We start from the raw sequence: 23,254 nt of genomic DNA, 5'->3' as shown, positions 1-23,254 counted from the left end.
CAAAACCCTCAGCTTCCCTCAATTCCCCACTTAGCAACCCCAAGGAGAAAAAGTAAATCAGGAGAACAGCCGCAACAAGAAAATCAGAAAGACTTGCCTCCTAAGCGGCTGGATCTAGCAACGCTGATGTCTGCAATCACTATTGCCCTAGCCCCGTTTGGCAAACTCTATGAGGCACTAAGTGATTCATTAAAAGACCATACTACCCTATTAGCAATGATCCATACAAAACTGATTTACCTGGAAGGTTATATCGCAGCAAAGGAAAAACTGGATTCTGAACTCTTTAACAAAATCCTGCTGACATCCTCTAAAACTGTCTCAACGCCAAAACAACCAAGCCAGAGACCGATTGAAATTAAAGACTCTACAGACCAAGGCTCACAAACTGAATCTGTTCTTCAGCCGACGCATCAGTTGACAACTAACCTCTGTGGGGCGGCCAGTAACCTAACCGATGCCAATTCTCTCGTGTCCCAGCTTAAACATAAAAAGAACACGTCCTTCTCTGTTCTGGTGGGGACAACTAATTCATTTTCATCGGCAAGTGGGGGGAGGGATCCCTCCACCATTCAACCACTTCCTAAAGAACGTCCTGTGAAAACGAACATCCCCAAAAAACCTATGGATACTCCGATTAGCTTGTCACTCCCTTCAACAAGGAGGGACACAGCGAAGGTCCTGGTACACAGAGATAAAAATACAGATTCCCGAGAACAAGAGACCACTACTACGCAATCACTTTTAACGGGACCTTCGACCAGGCCTAAAAATAATCACCCTAAGGTCAAAGAACTTTCATTTCGAAATTCGGCAGTAGAAAACCCAGCAATTCCATCTAATCAAAGAAAGTCCCCAATCACAATGGAAGATTTCATGAGAGACGACCACTTCATGAACCTCACCACTCATTCGTCACCTTCAAGTGAAGTAGAACTACAAAATTGGCACCAGGAAAAACAGGATTTGTCACCTGAAAAGAACAAATCTGCCTCTTCCCTACCGCCAAAACGAAGAAGACGGAGTGGTACATGCATTGATGACTATCCGCGAAGATACCCAAGAGGTCCGAAGGAAGGAGGTCAAGTTCCATCGCCAACAAAACCCCGCCGGAAAGAACCAGATTCAAAGGAAGACAATTGCCGCGACTCAAACAGGAGAAGATCTTCTACTAGTCCTAGAAGATACCGCACTTCAAAAAAACAAAATAGCCCAATTAGACAAAAAGTCTTTTCAAGAGTCCATAGACCCGAAAAGAAACTTCCTCCATCTACTATCTTCAAAATTGAGCAAATCCCACAAAACTCAGAAGTAATAACATTGAACAGAGGTACAATCCTAAAAATTCTGAAACATTCCAAGATTTTAAAACACCTGACAACGGCAGACTTAACCCTAGTGGAACCCTATCATAAAGGAAACAAAGCTAAGGCTTTTTTTCATGTCAAACACCAAGCGGTAAGGAGGAGTAATAGTGACGACTCCAGCGATCTCCGCAAATGCGGGTATACCATCACTGAATGGCTATGCAAAGCAGATAAAGAAACCAAGTCTGGGCAACACCGACGATCTACTCAAGACAAATCAGAAAGAGAAAGAAACAGGAGTACCGGTGACTACAGAAAACCTTCAGGTCAACAGACCCTCTTCAGACTTAACAACGAAAAAGAGGGGGGAGGCCCAAAAGAGAAAGCAAACCAAACACCTGTGGCAGTAGTAAGCGATAAAAGAGAAGAACACAGTACAAGCCCAGTTCCAAAAGATTTATCGGCGACATCAAGAATCGAGATAAACACGATAGCTGAAAAGTCAAGGTCGAGGCCCCAACAAGCAGGAAACACCAAATCATCATTTGCCCCTTTAAAACAACTTCTTGCGTGGCTCCCTCAGGCACCAAAGCCATCAACGAAAAAATAGCAATCATCATCAGTGAGTCAGAGAAATAATGACTCCATCTCTCAACTACTCTCAAGAGACTCACAAGCCTTAACGCCCGAAGAACGCTCGGATATTACGCTGATGTCTTGGAACACAAGAGGATTTAACCACCTTACAAAACCTGGTGAGGTTAATCTTGCGGATTATGACATTATCACCCTGCAAGAAACATGGCTCCTAGAAAAACCAGGAATCGATGGATTCTCAGTCATGGTAGCACCAGCTAGAAAGGGTCGTGTGGGACGCCCCTCTTCCGGTCTGCTGATAGCAGTACGAAACGGAGTAGGTCTCACAATCAAGAAGCGATTGGGTGCCACTCAAAACCATCTAGCTGTGCTTGTCGAATGGTCACAATCCTCTGAAGCAACGACTGTTGAAAATAAAAATATAAAAAATAAACAAAAAGAGACACATTGCCTCGCCATTATCACGACGTACTGGAACCCACAGTCCATTACGGACGAGAAATTCCTTAACATCATTGAATCTGAGATAGATCGAATTCTAATAACCCAAGAAGATACGCTGATTATAATAACGGGAGATCTGAATGCAAGATGCCCAAGAAAGGGACAAGACAACATCTCCACAAAAGTAAAAATCAAGGCAGATTCTCGAGGGGATAAACGGCAGTCACTTATGAACACCAGAAACCCTCACAACATCGAGGAAGCACTCCTCCCAACGAACCCGATCCCGTCTTGGGAAAGAGGCATGCAAAAGGGGACAATAGATTACATTTTTTCATCAGAGGCCCTGTTAGCCCGGATGACCTCGTTTGAAACTTTGCGCTCTGGGGCTAGCGACCATAACATCTTAAAAACCAGCTGGCCATCCAAGCGAGACGCAAGACTTTTTCTATCTGAAGCCTCGGAACCTACCCTGCAAGGAAATCGACTCAAACTCACGAGCGAAAGGATTAGAGAACTGACGAGTGCTTATGAAAGGCAGCAGTACAGAGAAGCGGATCCTCTAAACCATCTAGCAGACTACCAACCTCTGCTAATTCCATATTATTCTAAAACTCAAACAAAAAGAACTGCAATTAATCCTTTTCACGAGTACAATCAAGAATTAGTACTTAAAAGACGAGAGCTCCGGAAATTGAAAAGACAGGCGACAAACTTAAGAACGACTGACGCTGTGAAACTTTATATCCAAGAGCAAAAAATCTACAAAGCCTGGTTACGATTCCATCGATTTGCTTTATACCAAAAGGACGCCGAAGAAATGCTTAAGAAATTAGCAGACAAAAATTCGGGAGCGTTTTGGCAACTGATAAAAAAAACCGACGGCACCGATATGTCATCTACAACCTCAAATTGTGTTGGAGAGGCAGCATGGATATCCCATTTCTCGTCCATTTTCAGACCCCCTGAGACGAATGTTAAGAACAGAATATCGCCAGTTGCAAACAACGTCTGGGAGGATCTTTCTGACATTGATGACATCAGGCTAGCCATAAAAAGGCTAAAACCATCCAGAGCGCCGGGCCCCGACGGAATTACTAACATCGACCTAAAAAACCATCCCGCAGAATGGGCCTTGTTTATCAGCAAAGTGTTCAAGAACTGTACTCTGTCTAGATCAATTCCAGAGTTCTGGTCTACTTCAGTTGTTGCCCCCATATATAAGAAAGGGGACAGGTCGGCCCCGGTTAATTACCGCCCAATCGCCTTGTTGGACACTATTGGAAAGATGTACGGGTCTCTTCTCCAAAAAAGATTTCAATCGTGGTCCAAATCGGCAGAATGTAACGATCCCTTCCAAGCGGGCTTTATGAAAAACTGTGGAACCCAAGTCAACATATTGATTCTCAGCACTCTAAAGAGCAAAGTCATCGAAGGGTCTGGGAAGATCTTTTTAGCCTTCATAGACCTTACCCAGGCTTTTGACCAAGTCGATCGAGAGATGCTATGGACCAAACTATCTGCCTGGAACTGCCCGGCATCATTATTGGCACCGATTAAAGCTCTCCATACAGCAACTTCTATGAGAGTAAAATTGAACCGTCAAGGGTTACTTTCTGAAGCCATATCGACCTTCAGAGGGGTAAAGCAGGGCTGCCCCCTTGCACCAGCCCTGTTTATCTCCTTTATGGGGGACTTCAAAGAAAGCGCAAGCCAAATAAGATCTTTTCCACCTAAAATTGGCCAAACACCTTTAGCCAGGCTTCTCTACGCCGACGATATTATCCTTCTCGATCAAACAGAAATTGGCCTACAAAGGCAACTTAACAACTTGGCCTCGTATATATCCGCTAACAACTTGGAAATCAATAAGGAGAAGACGAAAATCTTGATAATAGAAAAATGCCAGGGGTAGAAGCAAAGAAAAAAACCAAGCTGGAACATTGACAAAGTACCCTTGGAGAGTATCAAAACCTATAAATATCTCGGCGTAATGATTGACAGCTCCAAATCTGAACTCGCCATGCAGCACCATCTGTGGGACAAAACCCGAAAACTAACAACACAGGCAAGGATCATAGATAGAAAGTTCGGACACTTCTCGTTGATGCCGGTGCTCAAATTCTACAAGGGTAAGGTAGTTCCTTGCCTGGTCTATGGAGGCGATGCCCTTCCCACCCTCCCGATGGCTTTATGGGGAAAACTGGAGGGGTACTTCTGGCGGAAGGTCCTCCAGCTTCCGAACTCGGCACCGATTGCAGGTATCAGAAGGGAGCTAGGTCTTCGATCGCTGAAAGCAGCTAAAGAGGCAGGAGAAATGTCACTATTAAGGAAAATACTTATGCCCGAGTCACCTCCGCTATACAACCTGTTAAATACAGAAATGAGCATCAACACCTGTAAGATGCTGACCACATGGGCGTCTAAACAAAGAGCTATTCTTGAGAACATCGCATGCACAGAAGAGGCATTGATTGGTAACCCAGTCAAAGTAAAAAAAAAATGGACCAAGAGGACTGGGTTGAAACCCACACAATGGCCGAAAAGAACAAACTTCTAAAACATCTCCCGTCTCAACCTAAAAAATTGGATGCGATTCCTGAAATAATCAAAAGATTTCCGGACAGAGCTCTCCGCTCAACCTTTCTAAGGGCGAGATTGAATCTTTTGCCTACCAACGAAATACGGGCCATAAGAGGCCTTTCTGACTCAAACCTCTGTCGACTGTGTAACACACAACCGAAAAGGAGTCAGTGAAACACCTTCTCATGAATTGCCCTAAGATCATCAAATGGAGAAGAGCGTTTTTAGGTCCTCTATTGAAACCCTTTGGTCTATAGCAACAGCCAAAATTCTTAATGCCGCGCTGGACGAATGCGCAAAGAAAGGTTTGGTCAACGTCAATGAATAGTACTGAATCGATCTGAAACAAACTGCTAACTGAAAATATCCACAAACGGACAGGCTAACAAGAAATAAACAAACGAAAAAAAAAAAGAAAGAAATTAAGTGAAAAGAAATGAAACGTAACAATAATTTTGCAAAATCATAAAAATGATAAAAGCAAAAAAAAAAAAAAAAAAAAAGAACATTTATGATTAGTCATCACTGCTGTGGTGGAGTCTGAATATAAAACAGCTTAAAGGGGGAGTTCACTCAAAAATTGTATTCCTTTAAAAGATGAGCCATGATAAAAAAAATACATAAAAAATATTTTTACAAAATGTTCCTATGTAAAATGTCCGGCAAATGAGCCTCAAGGTCAGCACTAGGAGGAATCAATTTTGAGAAATGAATGAGCCTCCTGTGCTTATTTTAACTCTGCTCTTGTGGCAATAATCAAGAAAAAGCCCCCTAGTGGGAGCTTTTGCTTATTGCAGCCAGAGAGCAGAGAATTCTGGCAGGTTACAGCCTGCCAGCATTGTATTGATAATTCCAGTTGCTTTCTTTTTAAGTTTCCAGGACTCCCCGGTCCCAGTGGAGCCCTGGAAACCTAAATAGAAAGTACCAACTATTATGAACACTACACCATCGGCCGATTGCGGTGGGATATTAATAATTGCAGTTACTTTCTTTTAAAGTTTTCAGGCCTCCTACCCCCTGGGGCTGCCCTGGAAACTTAAAAAGAAAGTTCAGGAAATTACTAATATTCTGCCGGCCGCCACATCAGCGGATGGTGGAATAGTCATAATAGCAGTGACTATAAACTCTTCCCTATCAGGACCACCTTCAACCAATAAACTTTGGAGTTCAGGATGGTCATGTGGGCTGAGAATTTCCGGTAGGACCTCTTCCTCGTCAGGTTCAGGTGCTTGGACAACTACATCCAACTCAGTGGTAAGTGAGTTTGGGGGAATGTTTTCTTTCCCTCTTTTGAGTTTTTTGACTCCCTTAGCCTTGGGTTGCCCCTTTGGCTTTGGCTTTGGCTCAGCCTTGGACTTGGACTTGACCGGAGCAGCCTTTGTTTGTGACCTTGTGCGTGGTCATTCTGCTGTGTCCTCCACAAGACCTCAGGTCATTCCCCAGCAGAATCTTTCCAGGGACTTGCCTCTATACACTCACATGTAGCCTTACTACTGTACCATTTATAGTTAGATTTACTGGCAATTTGGGAGGGGGGCCGTGAGCTAACTCGGTGGGCATCAAGGGAGACCTGGCAAGCTCTTCTTGGTTTATCAAAGTGGAATCCACCACAGTTATGTTGGCCCCACTATGCCTAAGGGCCACCACCGTGCACTGCTAACAGTAACACCCAGGACATCAAATGTCTAAGGGCATAGTGGGGCCAAAGGGCAGGAGTGTCAACTCCATTGATTAGCACACTGTCTTTAAAGTAGTGCTTGGTATTATCAGGTATACTAGCATAGGCCTCTGAAACTCTAGGCTCCCAGGAACGCAGCGATACTAAGACTACCTCAGATACTATCACACAAGGGAAGGCATCTTAAGAGAAGGATGCCCTTGTGATTATTTCTTCTTCCTCATAGGAGGGGAAGGCCAGACTCACATAGTGGACCCCCAAGGATTTGACCTTACATTTGGGCTCTCCCTTCACATGGTCACTTGATCCACCCACCACACAAGATCCGTTGGGTCTTGGGACATAGGGAAGCTTACTGTAACCAGAGCTATGCTTGAGAGGATGACTCCCACTACTCTGAACATTCTCATGGGACTTACCCTTATTAGACTTTTTGTGACCCTTATTTGGGGAAGTTTTATCAGATCCCCCACCCAAATTATCTTTGTGCTTTTTTCCCTTTTCCTGCTTACCAGGAGCAGGCTTGTCCTTATGGGACACTCTGTGCGACACCCATATTTCTGCTGCAATTGCTCCTTAGAATCAGCCAATTGCTGCGTAATCTCAGGGGAACAAGAAACAAAAATATGTTCAAGCATGACTAAACAAATCATACCCTCAAAGGTGGTGACCATGTAACTTTCCACCCATCCAGTCAGGTTTAAGGAATTAGTTACATATGAAATCCCAGTATTACCTTCTTTCTTTTTGTACTCGCTGAATCTTTTCAAGTATTGGGCAGGAGTCTTCCCAAACATCAAGACCAGAGTTTGCTTCAGTTTTGCAAAGTCTTTTCTGTCAGGCTTCGACATCTCCATAATAGCACTGCAGCCAGAATGGGATTGTCGACTGAGCAACCATGCAATATTATCAGCATCCACAACTTCTTGCACTCCACATGCATACACAAATGCAGTTAATCAGTCCATGATGTCATTCTTGTCATCATACAAACCATTCAGATCCTTTGGAAACCTTTTATGAGAGGAGGAGCTAGACCCATTACCAGATTCTCTAGAGTAGCCATTGGCTGCTTGTAACTTGGCAAGTTCCAACTGGTGATCCCTGTCCTTTTGTTTCTCTGCTTTCTCCAGTTCTAGCTTAGCTTTGCGAAATTCAAGCTCCCTCTGCTTAAACAGCAGCTCTTTCTTCTTGAATTCCAGCATGACCTCAGCCTCAGAGTCAGCAAAAGAGACTCTTCATCATCCCTATCTTCATCAATCCTCTCCATGACGGCAGCAGTTCTTTCAGTACTGTTACCTTCTGCATGGTCATAAGAGGGTAAAGCTGTGATTTGGCTTTCCTGCCAATCCATGATCTGCTGGATCATTTCAGATTTTGTGCCAGAAGTTGACAAGCCTCTTTCTGCTCAGATCTTCCTTAGTGTCTCAGACTTGGAAGCACTTAAAGTTGCATTCGCAATTGTTTCCATGCTATAAGTGAGGCAAGTGGCTTACAGTAAAATTTAAACTAAGGTCACTGTGTTTCTTGGTTAAGTATAACCTGGGTATTTCACCAGTGCGCAACACTGTGTACCTCTGATCTTATCCCATCACTGTACATCAATTTGTTAAAATGGATTTCTAAACCTTTGACCAGGTGGGCTGACGTTTAGGAAGCCACCCTAGTTTAGTGGAACAGGGGAACCTCCTGGACAAGCCAGACCAATAACGGTAGCTCGCCACGCAGTCAAGACTAAGTCTCGGGAAGGGTGAGAGAGATCGGAAGCCCACATGGGCACACACAGTAATACTCAACAGATACTCTTATACAAGTGTGTGTCAAAATACATATACATGTATTATAGGCCTTATAATTAACAATGAATAAACGACAGTGCCATAAAACAGTTACCACACATGCCTTTCACTATTTAACATATATACAGTTATGTTTCACCTAATGCAGTAAAGGGGAACACACAGCCACAACCTGTAACAGAAGGGTGGGTTAACACAAATGTAGCATTAGGCAGTTCTACAGAATGGATTCCTAACTTGAGAAGTCCAGCCCTATGAAGTGTGGAGCCTTGTGTTCAAAAGTACAGTAGTGTAAAAGCACACAGTTGTGCTTAATGAGAGAAAGCAGGTGCTCTTCAGGGAGCTGTAGCAGTTCAGTGAGAGGCTTGAGGTGATTTAGAACAGAGTCCCAATATTCGAGGAGGGTCTACTTTTGCAGGCAGAGCAACTTTCGAGTTTCAGGAATAGCTGGGGAGATAGATGGCCCAGGAACACTTCCGACGAAGCTCTTTCAGAGGGTAATCATGAGGTGCCAAGAGTAGTTTTTCCCACTACTCCAAAGGGTTGAAGCACCCTTGCAGGCCTTCTGTGATAGGTGCAAAAGCAGGGATCAGATGGGACAACAGCAGGCCCAGGGTGCTAAACCTTCCAGCACGTCACTGGTGGTTACATGGGCCTACTTAAGCATTTCAGAACATTTGGCGACTTCTGTAGTTCAGAGAGCACTTCAGTTGATCGACCTGGGATGGATGCAGAGCCCCTTCTCTTATCCAAGATTAGCGTTTCCCCAAAATTTGGGATAACCAATGAAAGATCTGCTCTGTTGCATGCATGCCAGGTGTGGACCAATCACGGATCACAGTGGACCCAGTCATTCAGGCACAATAGACATCCGGGCACCATAAGTGTGTATTGGGACCAGACAGTACCGAACCTCTTCCTCGGCATGAACACACAAGGCATGTAGAAGCCCACGAAAGCTACAGATATGCGCAGGAGGCTGCATGCCCAAATAAGGAAAGTCCAGGTCTTCTGGACCTGTGGGAAGGCAAAGGGACAAAATGGCCAAAGGACAGAACAAAACACTTTGTGGCACAGCCATTTTCAGCACTGGCCACAGTTCTGAGCTAAACGGGGTAAACGCAATATGGTTAATTAAAAAGAAGTAAAGGCACTATAAAAGTAAACTTCTGCCAGCTGTTCATCCTAGGAACACTTGTACAATCACCAGAACCCCTATGCGCGTTACGGTAAGGTACTTGGCACATAGATAAAATGTTATCAAGAAAGGGCAACACAGTCAAAGACTAAGGGAAACATAGTTTCCAGGTACTGACAGTCTGAAGGATGTGTCTGTTGGTTTCCCCATAACAGATGAGTAAAAGCCCAGAGGAGCGCAGCTGAAGGCTGTGCTTCACAGGAAAAAGTCAGGTTAGGTTAGCCAAACAAAAGCAAAAAGTTAGGGGAGTCCATAAATGGAGGAAAAATTGCGCCTAATGGAAATCTTTTCTAACAGTGGGTTTTATGGTCTGATAAATATCGCAGAAGGCAGATTTAATCTCTTGAATGCATGGGAGCTTGTCAGAGGGTTTTTCGCTATTTGTTCTGACCAGCAATAAACCATTGGGTGAATAAATGCTCAAGGCTAAAGTGATTGAAATCGAGGAGTTTCAATTGCATTTTCAGATGTGCTGCGCAAGATGAACTGGCAGTTAATTAGAATGTTCTAATGGAGGGCAGTGAAAAGGAGGATGAGATAATTATCACTAATTTTAAGAGAACCTGTTTACTCTGCCTTCTTCATATCGCTTGAAGTATTTGTGCGACCCATGTGCAATCAAGAGTTAAGGTTCAAAGGACGTAAGCCTGTTATTACTAGTAATGAAGTATGTATCCATTTAAAAGTTTAACTGGTTGATGATGTCATGACCTACCATGGACAAGTCCTAAAAGAGGTGTGTTCTACACATTAGGTGAAGATGGTAGTTAAGATAACGGCTACCAATGAGAATGTTGGAATTGGAGAAAGATGGGATTTCTTTTAAGAGGTTTTTGGGGGGTGGATTGTAATAAAGTATCTGGAAGTGTTTTAACTGTTGCAAAAATGTATATAATGTGTCAACTTATAAGTTCGTTGAGACTTGGGTTAGTTTGGTTCGACAGCACTGTCTAACTGCTCTCCAGATAATAGAACAATAAACTTGCTTTACGTATAAAATGTGCACTAGTTCCTCAGGTGGTGGGCCTGCTTGGGTTAAGGTAATTAGGGATCCACCCCAACAATTTCTTCATCACCATGGGTTGCATCTTGCATCTGGACTGGAAGAAACATTGTACCCGCAGGTCCTGGCCATCTCTCACCAGCTGGAAATACAACCTGCAGCGACCCCAAGTAATCTGGGAAAATTGGAGTCAGGGACGGGGTGAAGGTGTGATGTTATTTAAGTAAATGCAGAGCATTTGCCCTGACCCACACCCGCCCTCGTAGGATAACAGCTCTGTGTGTTGTGTGGAATGCTGGATGCATGTTGTGAAATTTGAGATTCATCATACTGATTAGGATTGATTTGCTCATTTAATCTGAAAAATTGACAACTGCTTTCTAAATTTATATTTTGAATGCACAGGTTCTTGTATGTCTGTTTAATTGAAATAGCATTGAAGCATTTGTTATATTCCATCTGCATTCTGCCGTTTGCAGTGCATGTGTGTAGCCTCTGACTGCTGCGGTATCTACATCCTCCAGACGCCCTACGGATTATACCCTTGATGCGCCGCCGTGTTACATAGGCCAGTTTTCACCAGTTTGCTTCCGGTGAACAACGCTGAACTTTTTTCTCACCAATACGTGTCCACCAGTATACATGTACTGTTTCCCTTCACTGATTACTTGTATCTTTATTTATTTATTTATTTTATTGCATTTGTTGTATGCCCAAACCCAGGGGTATCACGGCGAAGTTTTACAAGAGTACACAGTATCACAGTGCTGTACCATGTCTCCAATCCTCCGGACAATTGAGGAACTTTGTATGACCACAAGGCCTACATTTGTCCACAACTCTGACTCATACCTTGTGATGCATGCCAATATTTTGGCACGGTTCTCTGCTGTTGACAAACCTGTCGTAAACATATTGCTGCATTCTCTCACTGGATCTGTCCCCCCACGAGTCATGGAAAACATACTTTTATCTGCCGAGGGATTACCTATACAGAGCTCTGAGCGACAAGATATAGAACTCCCCATACTAGGGAATAGTGATGCTGTATTAGCAGACCATGTCACCAACATATGTCTAAACCCTCAAACCCACGCAATGGGGGCCAAGCAGGCTCAGAATATGCTAGACCAGCAAAACAAAATGTTAATCTCTCCCTAGTGAGGCTGTCCTACATACCAAGAGCCTCTTAGGTGGGGATCCTGAGCAACTCATCTCCAATAAATTAGATATTAATCGCACTAGAAGAATAACTTCCCAGTTCCCCCTCCACTCCCATTAGCCTCTCACTACTTAATACTCGCTCACTCCCACAGCATGGGGTAGAAGTAGGAGAATATTTCATGACTGCAGCGTCAAATATTCTTGCTCTGACTGAAACACAGCTCAATGAAACTACACTCACAGCTGCCAGTTTATCCCTTCCATTGGATTACCAGATCTTTAGAGCTGATCATCCTAACCAAAGAGCCAGAGGGGTAGCTTTATTTATCAAGACCCACCTGGACTGCAATACTGTTATACATACCAGCCCAGAGGGCTGTGAAAGTCTTTTCATAAAGATATAAATCAATTCCAACACATCCCTGAGCATCCTGACAATTTATAGGCCAAACTAGGGACATGCCAACCTCTCGACGAACAAGTTCTCAATCTTATTAACAGCATCACTAGACCTAGAGCGCCTGTAAATATAATAGGCGATTTCAACATATGGGCCGAAGACAAACAAGATAAGCCAGCCACGTCACTACTAAAGGCTATGGACGTCATGAGCTACACTCAATGGACGAGAGGACCAACTCATGCAAGCGGACAAATGCTGGACGGGGTCCTGACATATTGCCTGCATACCACACATGTTCGGGCTCAACCCTCTCCATGGTCTTATCGGTATGTGGTGAATGCCTTAGTACACCCACCAGCATCTCCAGCGAGGCTGGATAAACAGCCCAGAAACTACAAAAAAAAGCAGGAACTTTAAGAATGTCACCCCCCCTAGACTGTCTCCTTTACTGATCGCTGGGCTAATTCCACTAGACTCATTCAATGATTCCACCGAGTTGGTTATGCACCTTATGTCCACTATCAACTCCTGTATAGAGACTCTTGCCCCAGAAAGAGCAAAGAGGGTAAAGAGTGTACATTTCAAGAATTCATGGTTTAATGATGACATCATTCAAGTAAGAGTGGAAAGGGAATGGCACAGAAATCCCTGTCCTCAAACCCTAAACTCTTATCAAGAGTCCGGGAAAAAATTCAAGGCGGCCAATGTTGAAGACAAATCTAAAAATGTTAACACAAGAATCTCCAATACCGATCTAGTTCTAGCAAACTATTTAATGTTCTTAAAGAATTTGAAGCCAAGTCCACAGCTAACCAAACCCACATCAGAGAATCTATATGATAAATTCTCACCTAAAATAATAGGGCATCAGCTGGCCACCCCCAGACCAGAAACAGAGACTCAATAATATGATGCTTACATTTGAAGTTAAGCAATGTACAAATTCTGAAATATTCAAGATAATGTCAGAGCTAAAGCCCACGTGCTCTATGGGAGACACCTTCCCCGCCAACATCTGTAAAGGATCACCAGATGTTCTGGTTCCATGTATTACCACACTGGGTAATTTCTCATTCCCAAAGGTCTGGCTTCTCACACATCGAAGGAGGCTTCGATCACGCCACTCCTGAAAAGGAGTAACCTTGATTCAGCTGTGGCAAAAAAGTATCGGCCCATGACAAATGTGCCTTTCGTCCTTAAAATCCTGGACAGAGTGTCACATTTGCAATTCCAGAAATAAATTCATAGAGAGCATCAACTTCCTGGGAGCCCACCAATTGGGTTTCAGAGCCTGACATGGAACTGAAACTGCCATGCTGGATTTTAAATCCAATTTGACAAGCATTGTGGACAGAGGTCATCCAGCAATGTTGATGCTGTTTGACTTGTCAGCAGCCTTTGATCTGGTCAACCAAATGCTGTTGGTGGATAGATTAAAGGACATGGCATGTTGCTCCGAATTGACTGCTCAATGGATCACCTCCTTTTTGGGACTAGGCACCGCCAGAGTGGTAATTGAAGGTGCTAAAACCACACCTATCATTACGACCTGCGGAATCTCACAGGGATACTGTATCGCCCCCTCTTTATTTAACATCTGAGTGTCCAACATACCAACCATGCTGCCGACACCCAGGTATCTTCAGGTATTGGACTGATAGTCAAAGTTCTTAGATCGATCGTAAAATATTGTGAGCCAATAGACATTCCAATTGAGCTGTCTATACACAAAATTGTACTTTGTCGATCATTATTGTCAAAGCGCTTTGAAGTACTTCCCTTGTGTATAAGCGCTATACAAAGAAACAATAAAATAAACTAATATTTGAATGGGATTATTTCAGAGGTCCGCTAGTGGTGTTGGTTGTAGCGCTGTCCCTTTCCACTGTACAAGATTAATATAATTATCAATAGACAACTTTCTTCCTGTTCATTTCTAAAGCGCATGTGAATTACCAGGTATTTCCTGGAACAACAACATCATTTTTTACCTGTACCTGTAAGATAGGAAATGGGTAGATTGAAAGGCTGTCTCAATGTTGATGAAAGCCACTGGTTTACCTCCTATTGTGGAAGGATTTTGTTATTAATGAAATGAATATTTATTGTGAGTTGAATATAAAAATCAGAAATAACATATTCCATGACCGAGCAATTATAATTTATGGTTTTCGTTCTCATGTCATCAACATACATCGGTTTAGAACCAAATGCTTAGAATCTCAGTTATCCAGACCTAATTTCCATTTGTTTACAATTGTAGAGGAGCAACTGTGTACATCTGCAGGTGATCCCGTTTCCTACCTCCCGTGTATTGGTGACATGAGATTGTGCAATGCCTAACACCAGCCATAATACCAATACTGCAGTGAGTGTTTGAAAGAAGATACCCATTGGGACAACTTTACAGAATGTACCCTCAAGGTGATGATAACCCACAGTAGAAAAAACCCCAAGGAGTATGAAAAGAAGCTAACAAATGAATTGATGACATCATAAAGAAGGTTGCACGATGTCTCGAGATAAAGAAGTATGACAAGGTATGAGTCCTGGAGACAACGATGACGCAAGAGGTTAAATGAACTATCGACGTAAGCAAGAAGAAAACTGTGCAATAATCAAGATGTTGAAGAAAACAGAAGTTCAATACATGTACAGACGTTAAAATACAAGATAAAGTCATCATAGAAGCTAGCTACAAGTAGTGAATAGAGTGCAGGCAAAGCCGCCATTGTATAGAAACTGGAAATTGATTTCATGAATTTAGTAAGCCAGAACCCATGAAACGGGAATGGAAAACTGTGTCGGAGAAATGATAATAGGCTCAAGCAGCTGCATGGCGAGGCTGTCTGGCCTGGAGTCAAGATTGAAGCAACCAAGGTCAGGCATATATTCTTGAAAGGAGTGAGCGGGCAGAGGATGAATCTTCCCTTGTTAAGGTGAAAACAAAGAACACCAAGGATGCCAAGTTTTAATTCATTTAGAGCATTTAAAACCTACATAATGGACCAGATCATGGTCTCCGGTCACGTGATCCAATGATGGAAAAAGAGTACAAACTTGGAGTCCCAGACCCAATAGCGGGTGGCCTCACTCCTGTGCATTCCCAAAGATGAGAATTCTCTACAAGGCCAAGTTCAAAGACAATTTCATGGCAGAAGGCATGGGCGATGAGGATGCTGGGCTAATTGGGTGATGGGGTAGTTTCATGCCCTATCTCCTTGCACCTGGGTCTGGGCATACATGCTGCTAAATTAACCAAATGTTCCAGACATGGCACAAGCATGCCAACCAATAGTATTGTCCATATAACGAAGGACCTTATAGTTTGAAGACCAATGAGAAACTGTGTATCTAATGTTTCTGAAGTGACATGTTTTTAGAGGTAGGCATAAGTTGTTCACCTGATAACGAACAACCAATAACAATCCTAGCTTCTATAAAAAAAAGTATACTTAGCTGTCTCCCTTAACCAAGCCCGACCCTTGATAGGTGTTTCACTATTGCCACATTGTATGACATCACTCTGATGTATTTTCATATAAAAAAACATTCTTTGTGTAGAGATCATTGAGAGATTGAGTGCACGTCTGTTGATGTTTGTTGTAACCTCCCTGTTTAAGATAATTGTTAATAAAACAGTACTTTGCCATCTTCCTGAGTTGGGTCCGCTATTTGGACTCAGAATACTCTGGTGTAATCCCATCCATTCCATATGTACGTTCCTAAGGGCCATATGCTAACAATAGTAAATGAGAAATGTTGTGATACTTTAGAAATTTTCTGAAAATACTTTCAATAATGAAGCTCTTTCCATTAGTTAGACAGACTTTGCAGAGGCCATGGTTTTCACCTCCCTTGATTTGAATGGGGAAGAATACCTGAATGGGGAAGAGTGGTGAACCATTCATTCTTGAGTGGAAGATTGATTTTCAACCATTGTATTGAATTCCCCTCACTGTCATTCTGTTCACTGAAAGATCTGATGTAATGTCAGTGATGTGGTTGCTTCTGAAATTAATTTCAACTTGGTTAATAGGTCTCTCAGTCAAGTGAAAAGTGTCATTTAGACTGAATTAAGTGTTACCTTTTTAAGCTTGACAGACGATTTGAGTCCAGAGGACCTGGTTCATTAATTACTGAAAAGTGAGAGCCTTTGAAGTAAATCATTCCCAGTAGAAATTGAATATTGTTGAGAGTCACAATGATTACTGAATGTCTGAGCATGTGTGATCCGATCTTGATATCAAATTCTGTTATTCCATATCCAGGAATGTATTTCTCATAGATGTTGTGCAATTAATCAAGAAGGGGCTTGTGAGGGGGAGTGAATACCCTCAGCCCTACCTTGGTTCAGATTATTACATATTTCTCATGAAATCAAGGCTGCATGAGACCCTCTCTCCATAAGGGTCAACATGTCACGCTGGACCTGTACAAAAAATGGGAAAGTAAAACCTGTCGTTCTTCATCTTCAACATATAGGGAATGTGTGAATTATTGGACAATTTGGAAGATATCTAATTTCCATCAAAGTTTGCATGAACTTGATCTTGGGTCACCTTAAAAAATGCATCTTCATCAAGGTCGGGTTTAGGTGGATTTGATAAGGATTCTATCAGAATAAAAATACCTTTCTTACATCAGGGTGAACATGCATCCTCTACCTCCATTAGAGGTGCAGTCTGGTCTGTAGAAGCACCAAGGAAGACAGCTGCAGCCACATTGGCTTTTCTCTTGACAACATCTATTTTGGTGTCTTAATGCTGAATCCCTGTCTAGTCCCATTCTCTTCTTCAGGTATGTCTGTCACTGTTTCTGGAGTCTTTGTACTTTTTTTCCTTTGGAGATGCCAATCCACTTTTGAAAGATATAACATCAAGTCCTGTCTCATCAAAGTTTTATCTTACCTAAAAGGCGATTTGTTGCATTTTTCTTTTCATCAGAGGTAATGTTTTACTCACTTCGTTTTGAGTCAAAGGATGATGAGGGGTTGCTGCAGTTTTCTACATGTATTGCATCCAACTCATGGGTACCATAATGAGGCATAAAATAAGCCTCCGCCGTATCCCCCTGTTCCTATACCCATTGGATGCTTGCATTTTGAAAATGTTCCTCCTATCATTGTCCCTTTGGAACAGTAGATACGTTGTCAGGAATGCAGTGCGCAGCATTAGTAGTGTGGGCTCTGCTGGCCTTTGAAACCAGACCAATGTGCTTGATGAACTGTTTAACTCATTGCTCCAGTGGGGGGACCATTGCTGTACAATGTTGGTTGCATGGATGCCTTTATTCTTACCACTGATTGCCCTTGAGAGTACTGTCCTTCCTAGGGGAACAGTGGTATTAATTCTGATGGTTGCTATTGTACGTTACTGTCTCTGATCATCCTGGTACTGGGAGCTGTTGTCTTGCTATCGATGGGGAGCATGAGTATTGCTTTGGTGGCTATTTTTACAAGGAGATTGATTGCTTTTCAAGGGGAAATTCCGGTTTGGGATTCCCTGGGACCTTGCTCCTTGATTGTGATTATCCTTCCTCTGTGGGACTTATAAAAGTCTTATTCTGAGTTGGATCTGTATTTTCCAGCCCAGGTGGGGGAATATTCAGCTGGCTTTGAACAAAGGGTCTTGTCTGTCTATCAGTATCTTTAATAGCAGAGGAGGAATTTTGTGTCCCTCCACCACCACCTGCAAGTCCAATTGAGGAGTACTCTTCATCTTGGCTACATTAAAAACAGCTACATTCTCGGATTGTGTGAAACGTCAAGTAACTACACCTGTAGCCTCTAATTTGCCATGAGCACAAGAGTTATTTGGGGATGGATGGATTCCTCAAGCTTCTATCCCCCTTTTATTGGTGAAGTGAATAGCTGTTCCATTTCATTCCCCCCTCCCAGTAAAGTGAAATCATATCAACAAGAGGACCATTTTACAAAATTGGTATGAGGTTACTAAAATTATACTTGCAGGAGCTTCACCTTCTGAACAATAAAAACATTATACTTTTCAAATTAGTCTCTTTTCTAACAAACAAGTTACATTTGGCTAAGGAAAACAGAAATTAAGTTATCAAAATTGTAATCATTATGGAAATTCTGCCTTCTGTGTTTCACTGTTATACCTTTCAATTTGTATCTTTTGAGAATGTTTAAAAATATATTAAGGATTCTAACTAATATGTTTGTTTTTAAACCTAGTCTGCATTTTCTGCGCGCAGCGTGTACGTGCCGATACCTAACACACATTAAGGCCCGCTCCTTGAAGACTAAATAATCTGCCTTCATCCTGGCAATATGATCTCCTTCACCGTTCTGTCCCAGACCATCAACAGGGGCAGATAGCCGGACTTCTCAAAGTTATAAGAAAATCCTTTTTGAAGATTCGGAATACTTGTTCAGCTCTCACAGTCTGGCAGTACAGAATGTGTACCTTGCATCCGTCCACACAGGCAGTCAGTACAGAATGTGCACCTCGCATCCCTACACACAGGCTGGCAGTACAGAATGTGCACCTCACATCCCTACACACAGGCTGGCAGTACAGAATGTGCACCTCACATCCATCCACACAGGCAGTCAGTACAGAATGTGCACCTCGCATCCCTCTCCACAGTCTGGCAGTACAAATTGTGCCCCTCACATCCCTCCCCAAAGGCTGGCAGTACAGAATGTGCCCCTTGTGTCCCTCCCCACAGACTGGCAGTGCAAAATGTGCACCTCGTATCACTCCCCACGGGCAGGCAGTACAGAATGTGCACCTCACATCCATCCACACAGGCTGGCAGTACAGAATGTGCACCTCGCATCCCTCTCCACAGGCTGGCAGTATAGAATGTGCCCCACGCATCACTCCCCACAGGCCGGCACTACAGAATGTGCACCTCGCATCACTCCCCACGGGCAAGCAGTATAGAATGTGCACCTCACATCCCTCCACACAGGCTGGCAGTACAGAATGTGCACCACGCATCCCTCTCCACAGGCTGGCAGTAAAGAATGTGCTCCTTGCATCCATCCCCACAGACTGGCAGTGCAAAATGTGCATCTCGTATCACTCCCCACGGGCAGGCAGTACAGAATGTGCACCTCGCATCCATCCACACAGGCTGGCAGTACAAATTGTCCCCTTCACATCCCTCCCCACAGGCTGGCAGTACAGGATGTGCCCCTCGCATCCCTCCCCACAGGCTGGCAACACAGAATGTGCACCTCGCATCACTCCCCATGGGCAGGCAGTACAAAATGTTCACCTCACATCCCTCCACACAGGCTGGCAGTACAGAATATGCCCCTCGCATCCCTCTCGACAGGCTAGCCGTACAGAATGTGCACCTTGCATTGCTCCACACAGGCTGGCAGTTCAAAATGTGCACCTCGCATCCCTCCCCACAAGCTGGCAGTAAAGAATGTGCATCTCGCATCACTTTCCACAGGCTAGCCGTACAGAATGTTCCCATTGCATCCCTCCCCACAGGCTGACAGTACAGAATGTGCACTTTGCATCCCTCCCCATGGGCAGGCAGTACAGAATGTGCACCATGCATCCATCTCCACGGGCAGGCAGTACAGAATATGCCCCTCGCATCCCTCTCGACAGGCTAGCCGTACAGAATGTGCACCTTGCATTGCTCCACACAGGCTGGCAGTTCAAAATGTGCACCTCGCATCCCTCCCCACAAGCTGGCAGTAAAGAATGTGCACCTCGCATCCCTCCCCACAGGCTGGCAGTACAGAATGTGCACCTTGCATCCCTCCCCACAGGCAGACAATACAGAATGTGCACCTCGCATCCCTCTCCACCGGCTAGCCGTACAGAATGTGCACCTCACATCCCTCCACACAGGCTGGCAGTACAGAAAGTGCAACTCACATCCCTCCACACAAGCTGGCAGTACATAATGTGCACCTCGCATCCCTCCACACAGGCTGGCAGTATAGAATGTGCACCTCGCATCCCTCCACACAGGCTGGCAGTACAGAATGTGCACCTCACATCCCTCCACACAGGCTGGCAGTACAGCATGTGCACCTCGCATCCCTCCACACAGGCTGGCAGTACAGACTGTGCACCTCGCATCACTCTCCACAGGCAGGTAGTACAGAATGTGCACCTTGCATCACTCTCCACAGGCTGGCTGTACAGAATGTGCACCTCGCATCACTCTCCACAGGCTGGCAGTACAGATTATGCACCTCGCATCCCTCCCCACAGGCAGGCAATACAGAATGTGCACCTCACATCCCTCCACACAGGCTGGCAGTACAGAATGTGCACCTCACATCCCTCCACACAAGCTGGCAGTACAGAATGCGCACCTCGCATCCCTCCACACAGGCTGGCAGTACAGAATGTGCACCTCACATCCCTCCACACAGGCTGGCAGTACAGAATGTGCACCTCACATCCCTCCACACAGGCTTCCCGACTGTAGAGAGTGTCACTTTTTAGTGATTACCCACTAGAGGAAATCAGCCCTGATTTTTCTCTCTTATTTGACCATGTTATGGCACGAATGTCTCTTTTTTTCTAAATTTTCTTTGAATATATGCTTCCACTGGTCTTGTTTCAGAGATGTTTTACTGCACCCACCTCACACCTTACCAGCGGGAACACATCATTTCCTAGCACAGATTACATCTGCGGTCCGCCTCACTGACTCCAAGGGACCCCAGATGTCTTTGTAGTTTCAACAAAATACAAGTATGCCTGGCTGAAATAAAACATCTGAAATAAAACACAGAGCGACGTTTAACACAGTTTTTCAAATCTATATTCTCCTCTCAGGGCCCAAGGTATTTTCCCTTTCTTAAGAAGTGGAGGCCTCCAGGACACTCGAGCATTAACTTTTCTAGTTCCATTGTGAAGAGTGTTGTGTACCTGGTGATCGCGACCTGCAGCTGGTCAGTACATATTCATAAGTCCCACGCAAAGCGCAGTGCAAAGTGTATCTCAGGTGTGCTGCAACTCTCGCCTCCTAAACCGCTTAGATGTCAAGATCGACACAGTCACATGTTGCACTCTTTCCCCTTCTTCTCAAGCCTGCGATATCATTTCTGCAGTAAGTCCACTAAACACACTCACTGGAATGTTCAAGTGGGCAACACACAGGCTCTGTCCGTGGACGTGGATAATATCACTCTTACAACCAGAGTAGATACGTCCTTGCCTGTTTAATTGCCACACTCTACTTATTTCAAACATTAAACAAGGCCCAAAGATAATACTTTTGCAATCGAATAAATGAGATAACCCCTCTAAGTCTGACTTATCTCTTTCCCCAGATCTACGGTTTTGTTTCATGTGTTTCATCAAGACGAAACTTCTTCAGGCACATTCATGGAAATTATTATATTTTGCAAAATGAGGGTCAGGTTAAATGTTTTGTTGCTTGATTCGGGGGAACCAATTAACTTAATGACAGACATGTATTCCCAACGACAACAAATGCAGTCAACAGGTTTAAGTGACATAAAGCCTCAACACTATTCCCCTTACAAAACCCCCTTTCTGCAGCCCCCCTCACTGGGAGCCCTGCAGCTGGTGCTCCAATCATTAGTAAAACCTTGACGTTTTATTATCTGAAGTGAGACCAGATACTGATGTCTTGATTACCCTCACTTCTATAGGTAATGATGTGAAACACACCTAACTGCTCAGACATTGAATAACATGGATGGCGCCTCATTAGTGCTATAACCACCAGCTGACTGGTTAATCAGGTCAGGTGTCAACCACCCAGAAGGGCGTAATGAGGGGCATCCAGTGAGCACATTAGATGAGGGTGAAATAGGAGTCAGGGGTAAAGCCACTGTTAATAGGAATGCATGCAAAAGTCCAAGAATAGGAAACAGAAACTGAATACAATGTGTGTTCATTCTAAAAAGAAAAGAAGAGTATGGTCATAAGTCAGATATTTAAAATTTACTTTAATTTCCACGACTATTACCTAAGCAGATTTAAAGGTTACAAAAGGTTATAAAACATAATAACGAGTCTTCAGGTGTGACGTGGAGCCCTTGCTTACTGTACCTTATGGATGGTCAACTTCACCTCACTGAGGAGGCCAAGCAAGGCTGAAACACGTGTCTGGGCTGGCTGATGATACTCTTGTAGACCCTCCTGAGCAGAAGAAATTCCATAGAGAAGGTTATTTGTCCAGAGGGATTCCAGACCTCTTTGTGAATGTTTGGGAACTTTGAGTTTCACCCTAAGTTACTAAGGATAAACCAGACAAGGACCGCTTACTCACTCTGCTTAGAGAAGCACAGCTTCACCTCACTAATGAGGGCCAACAGGTTTTAAACAGGTATCTGGGGGTGCTGTTGGAGCTCTTCTTCAGAGGAGAATTGCCTAGCATTTCGGTGCTGGACTGCCCAAGCGGATGGGACCAGACTTATATGCAAATGGTTACTTCACTGTTGTTAAAGGTACAGTAGACCCTCCTGAATGGATACCTTCCCATGGAACAGGTTATTTGGCTGTGTTCGCTCTCAGCTGAGAGGCTCCCAGACCTGTTGTGAAGGTTTTATAAAGGGATTAAAAAGGGTGGTGAAGCTTTTTTTTTTGACGCAGAGAGTGATCGGAAGCGGCCTCTAGCGTTACGGATTTGCGTACGCTTGTGATCGTTGAGGTGCGGCTTGACACTTCCTGGTAGCGTTCGCGCTCGTATTACGCCGCAGGGTCCTTTCCTCGCACGAAGCGAGGCGCGGCGCGGCGCGGAGCAGCAGAGGAGAGGCAGAGCGGCAGAGGAGGGACCGGCCCTACTCGGGCCCTCGGCGCCTCGGTCCCCCGACGCCCATAAGAGCTGCTGGAGCACAGGAGCAGTGAAAGGACGGGGAGCTACACGCCCTGTTGGTGAGCCGCGGAGCGGAAAAAGGAGGACTTTGTGCTTCCTCCCGCGGCTCCCTCATAAACGAGAGCTCCTCTTAACATCAGAGGTGAGTGGGGATTTATGTAGAGTATCCCTGGGGCCTCACCTCACGCTCTCCATATTGGAGACTGGACCATTGGACCATTACACAGACCTAGTACTGAGGCCCATTGCTGATATAGGTGAACTGGATGCTGGCTGGATAA

This window comes from Ambystoma mexicanum, chromosome 1p (assembly GCF_040938575.1).
Source record: "Ambystoma mexicanum isolate Mex_15411 chromosome 1p, UKY_AmexF1_1, whole genome shotgun sequence".
NCBI classification, from domain to species: domain Eukaryota; kingdom Metazoa; phylum Chordata; class Amphibia; order Caudata; family Ambystomatidae; genus Ambystoma; species Ambystoma mexicanum.
This window is presented reverse-complemented; position numbering follows the sequence as displayed.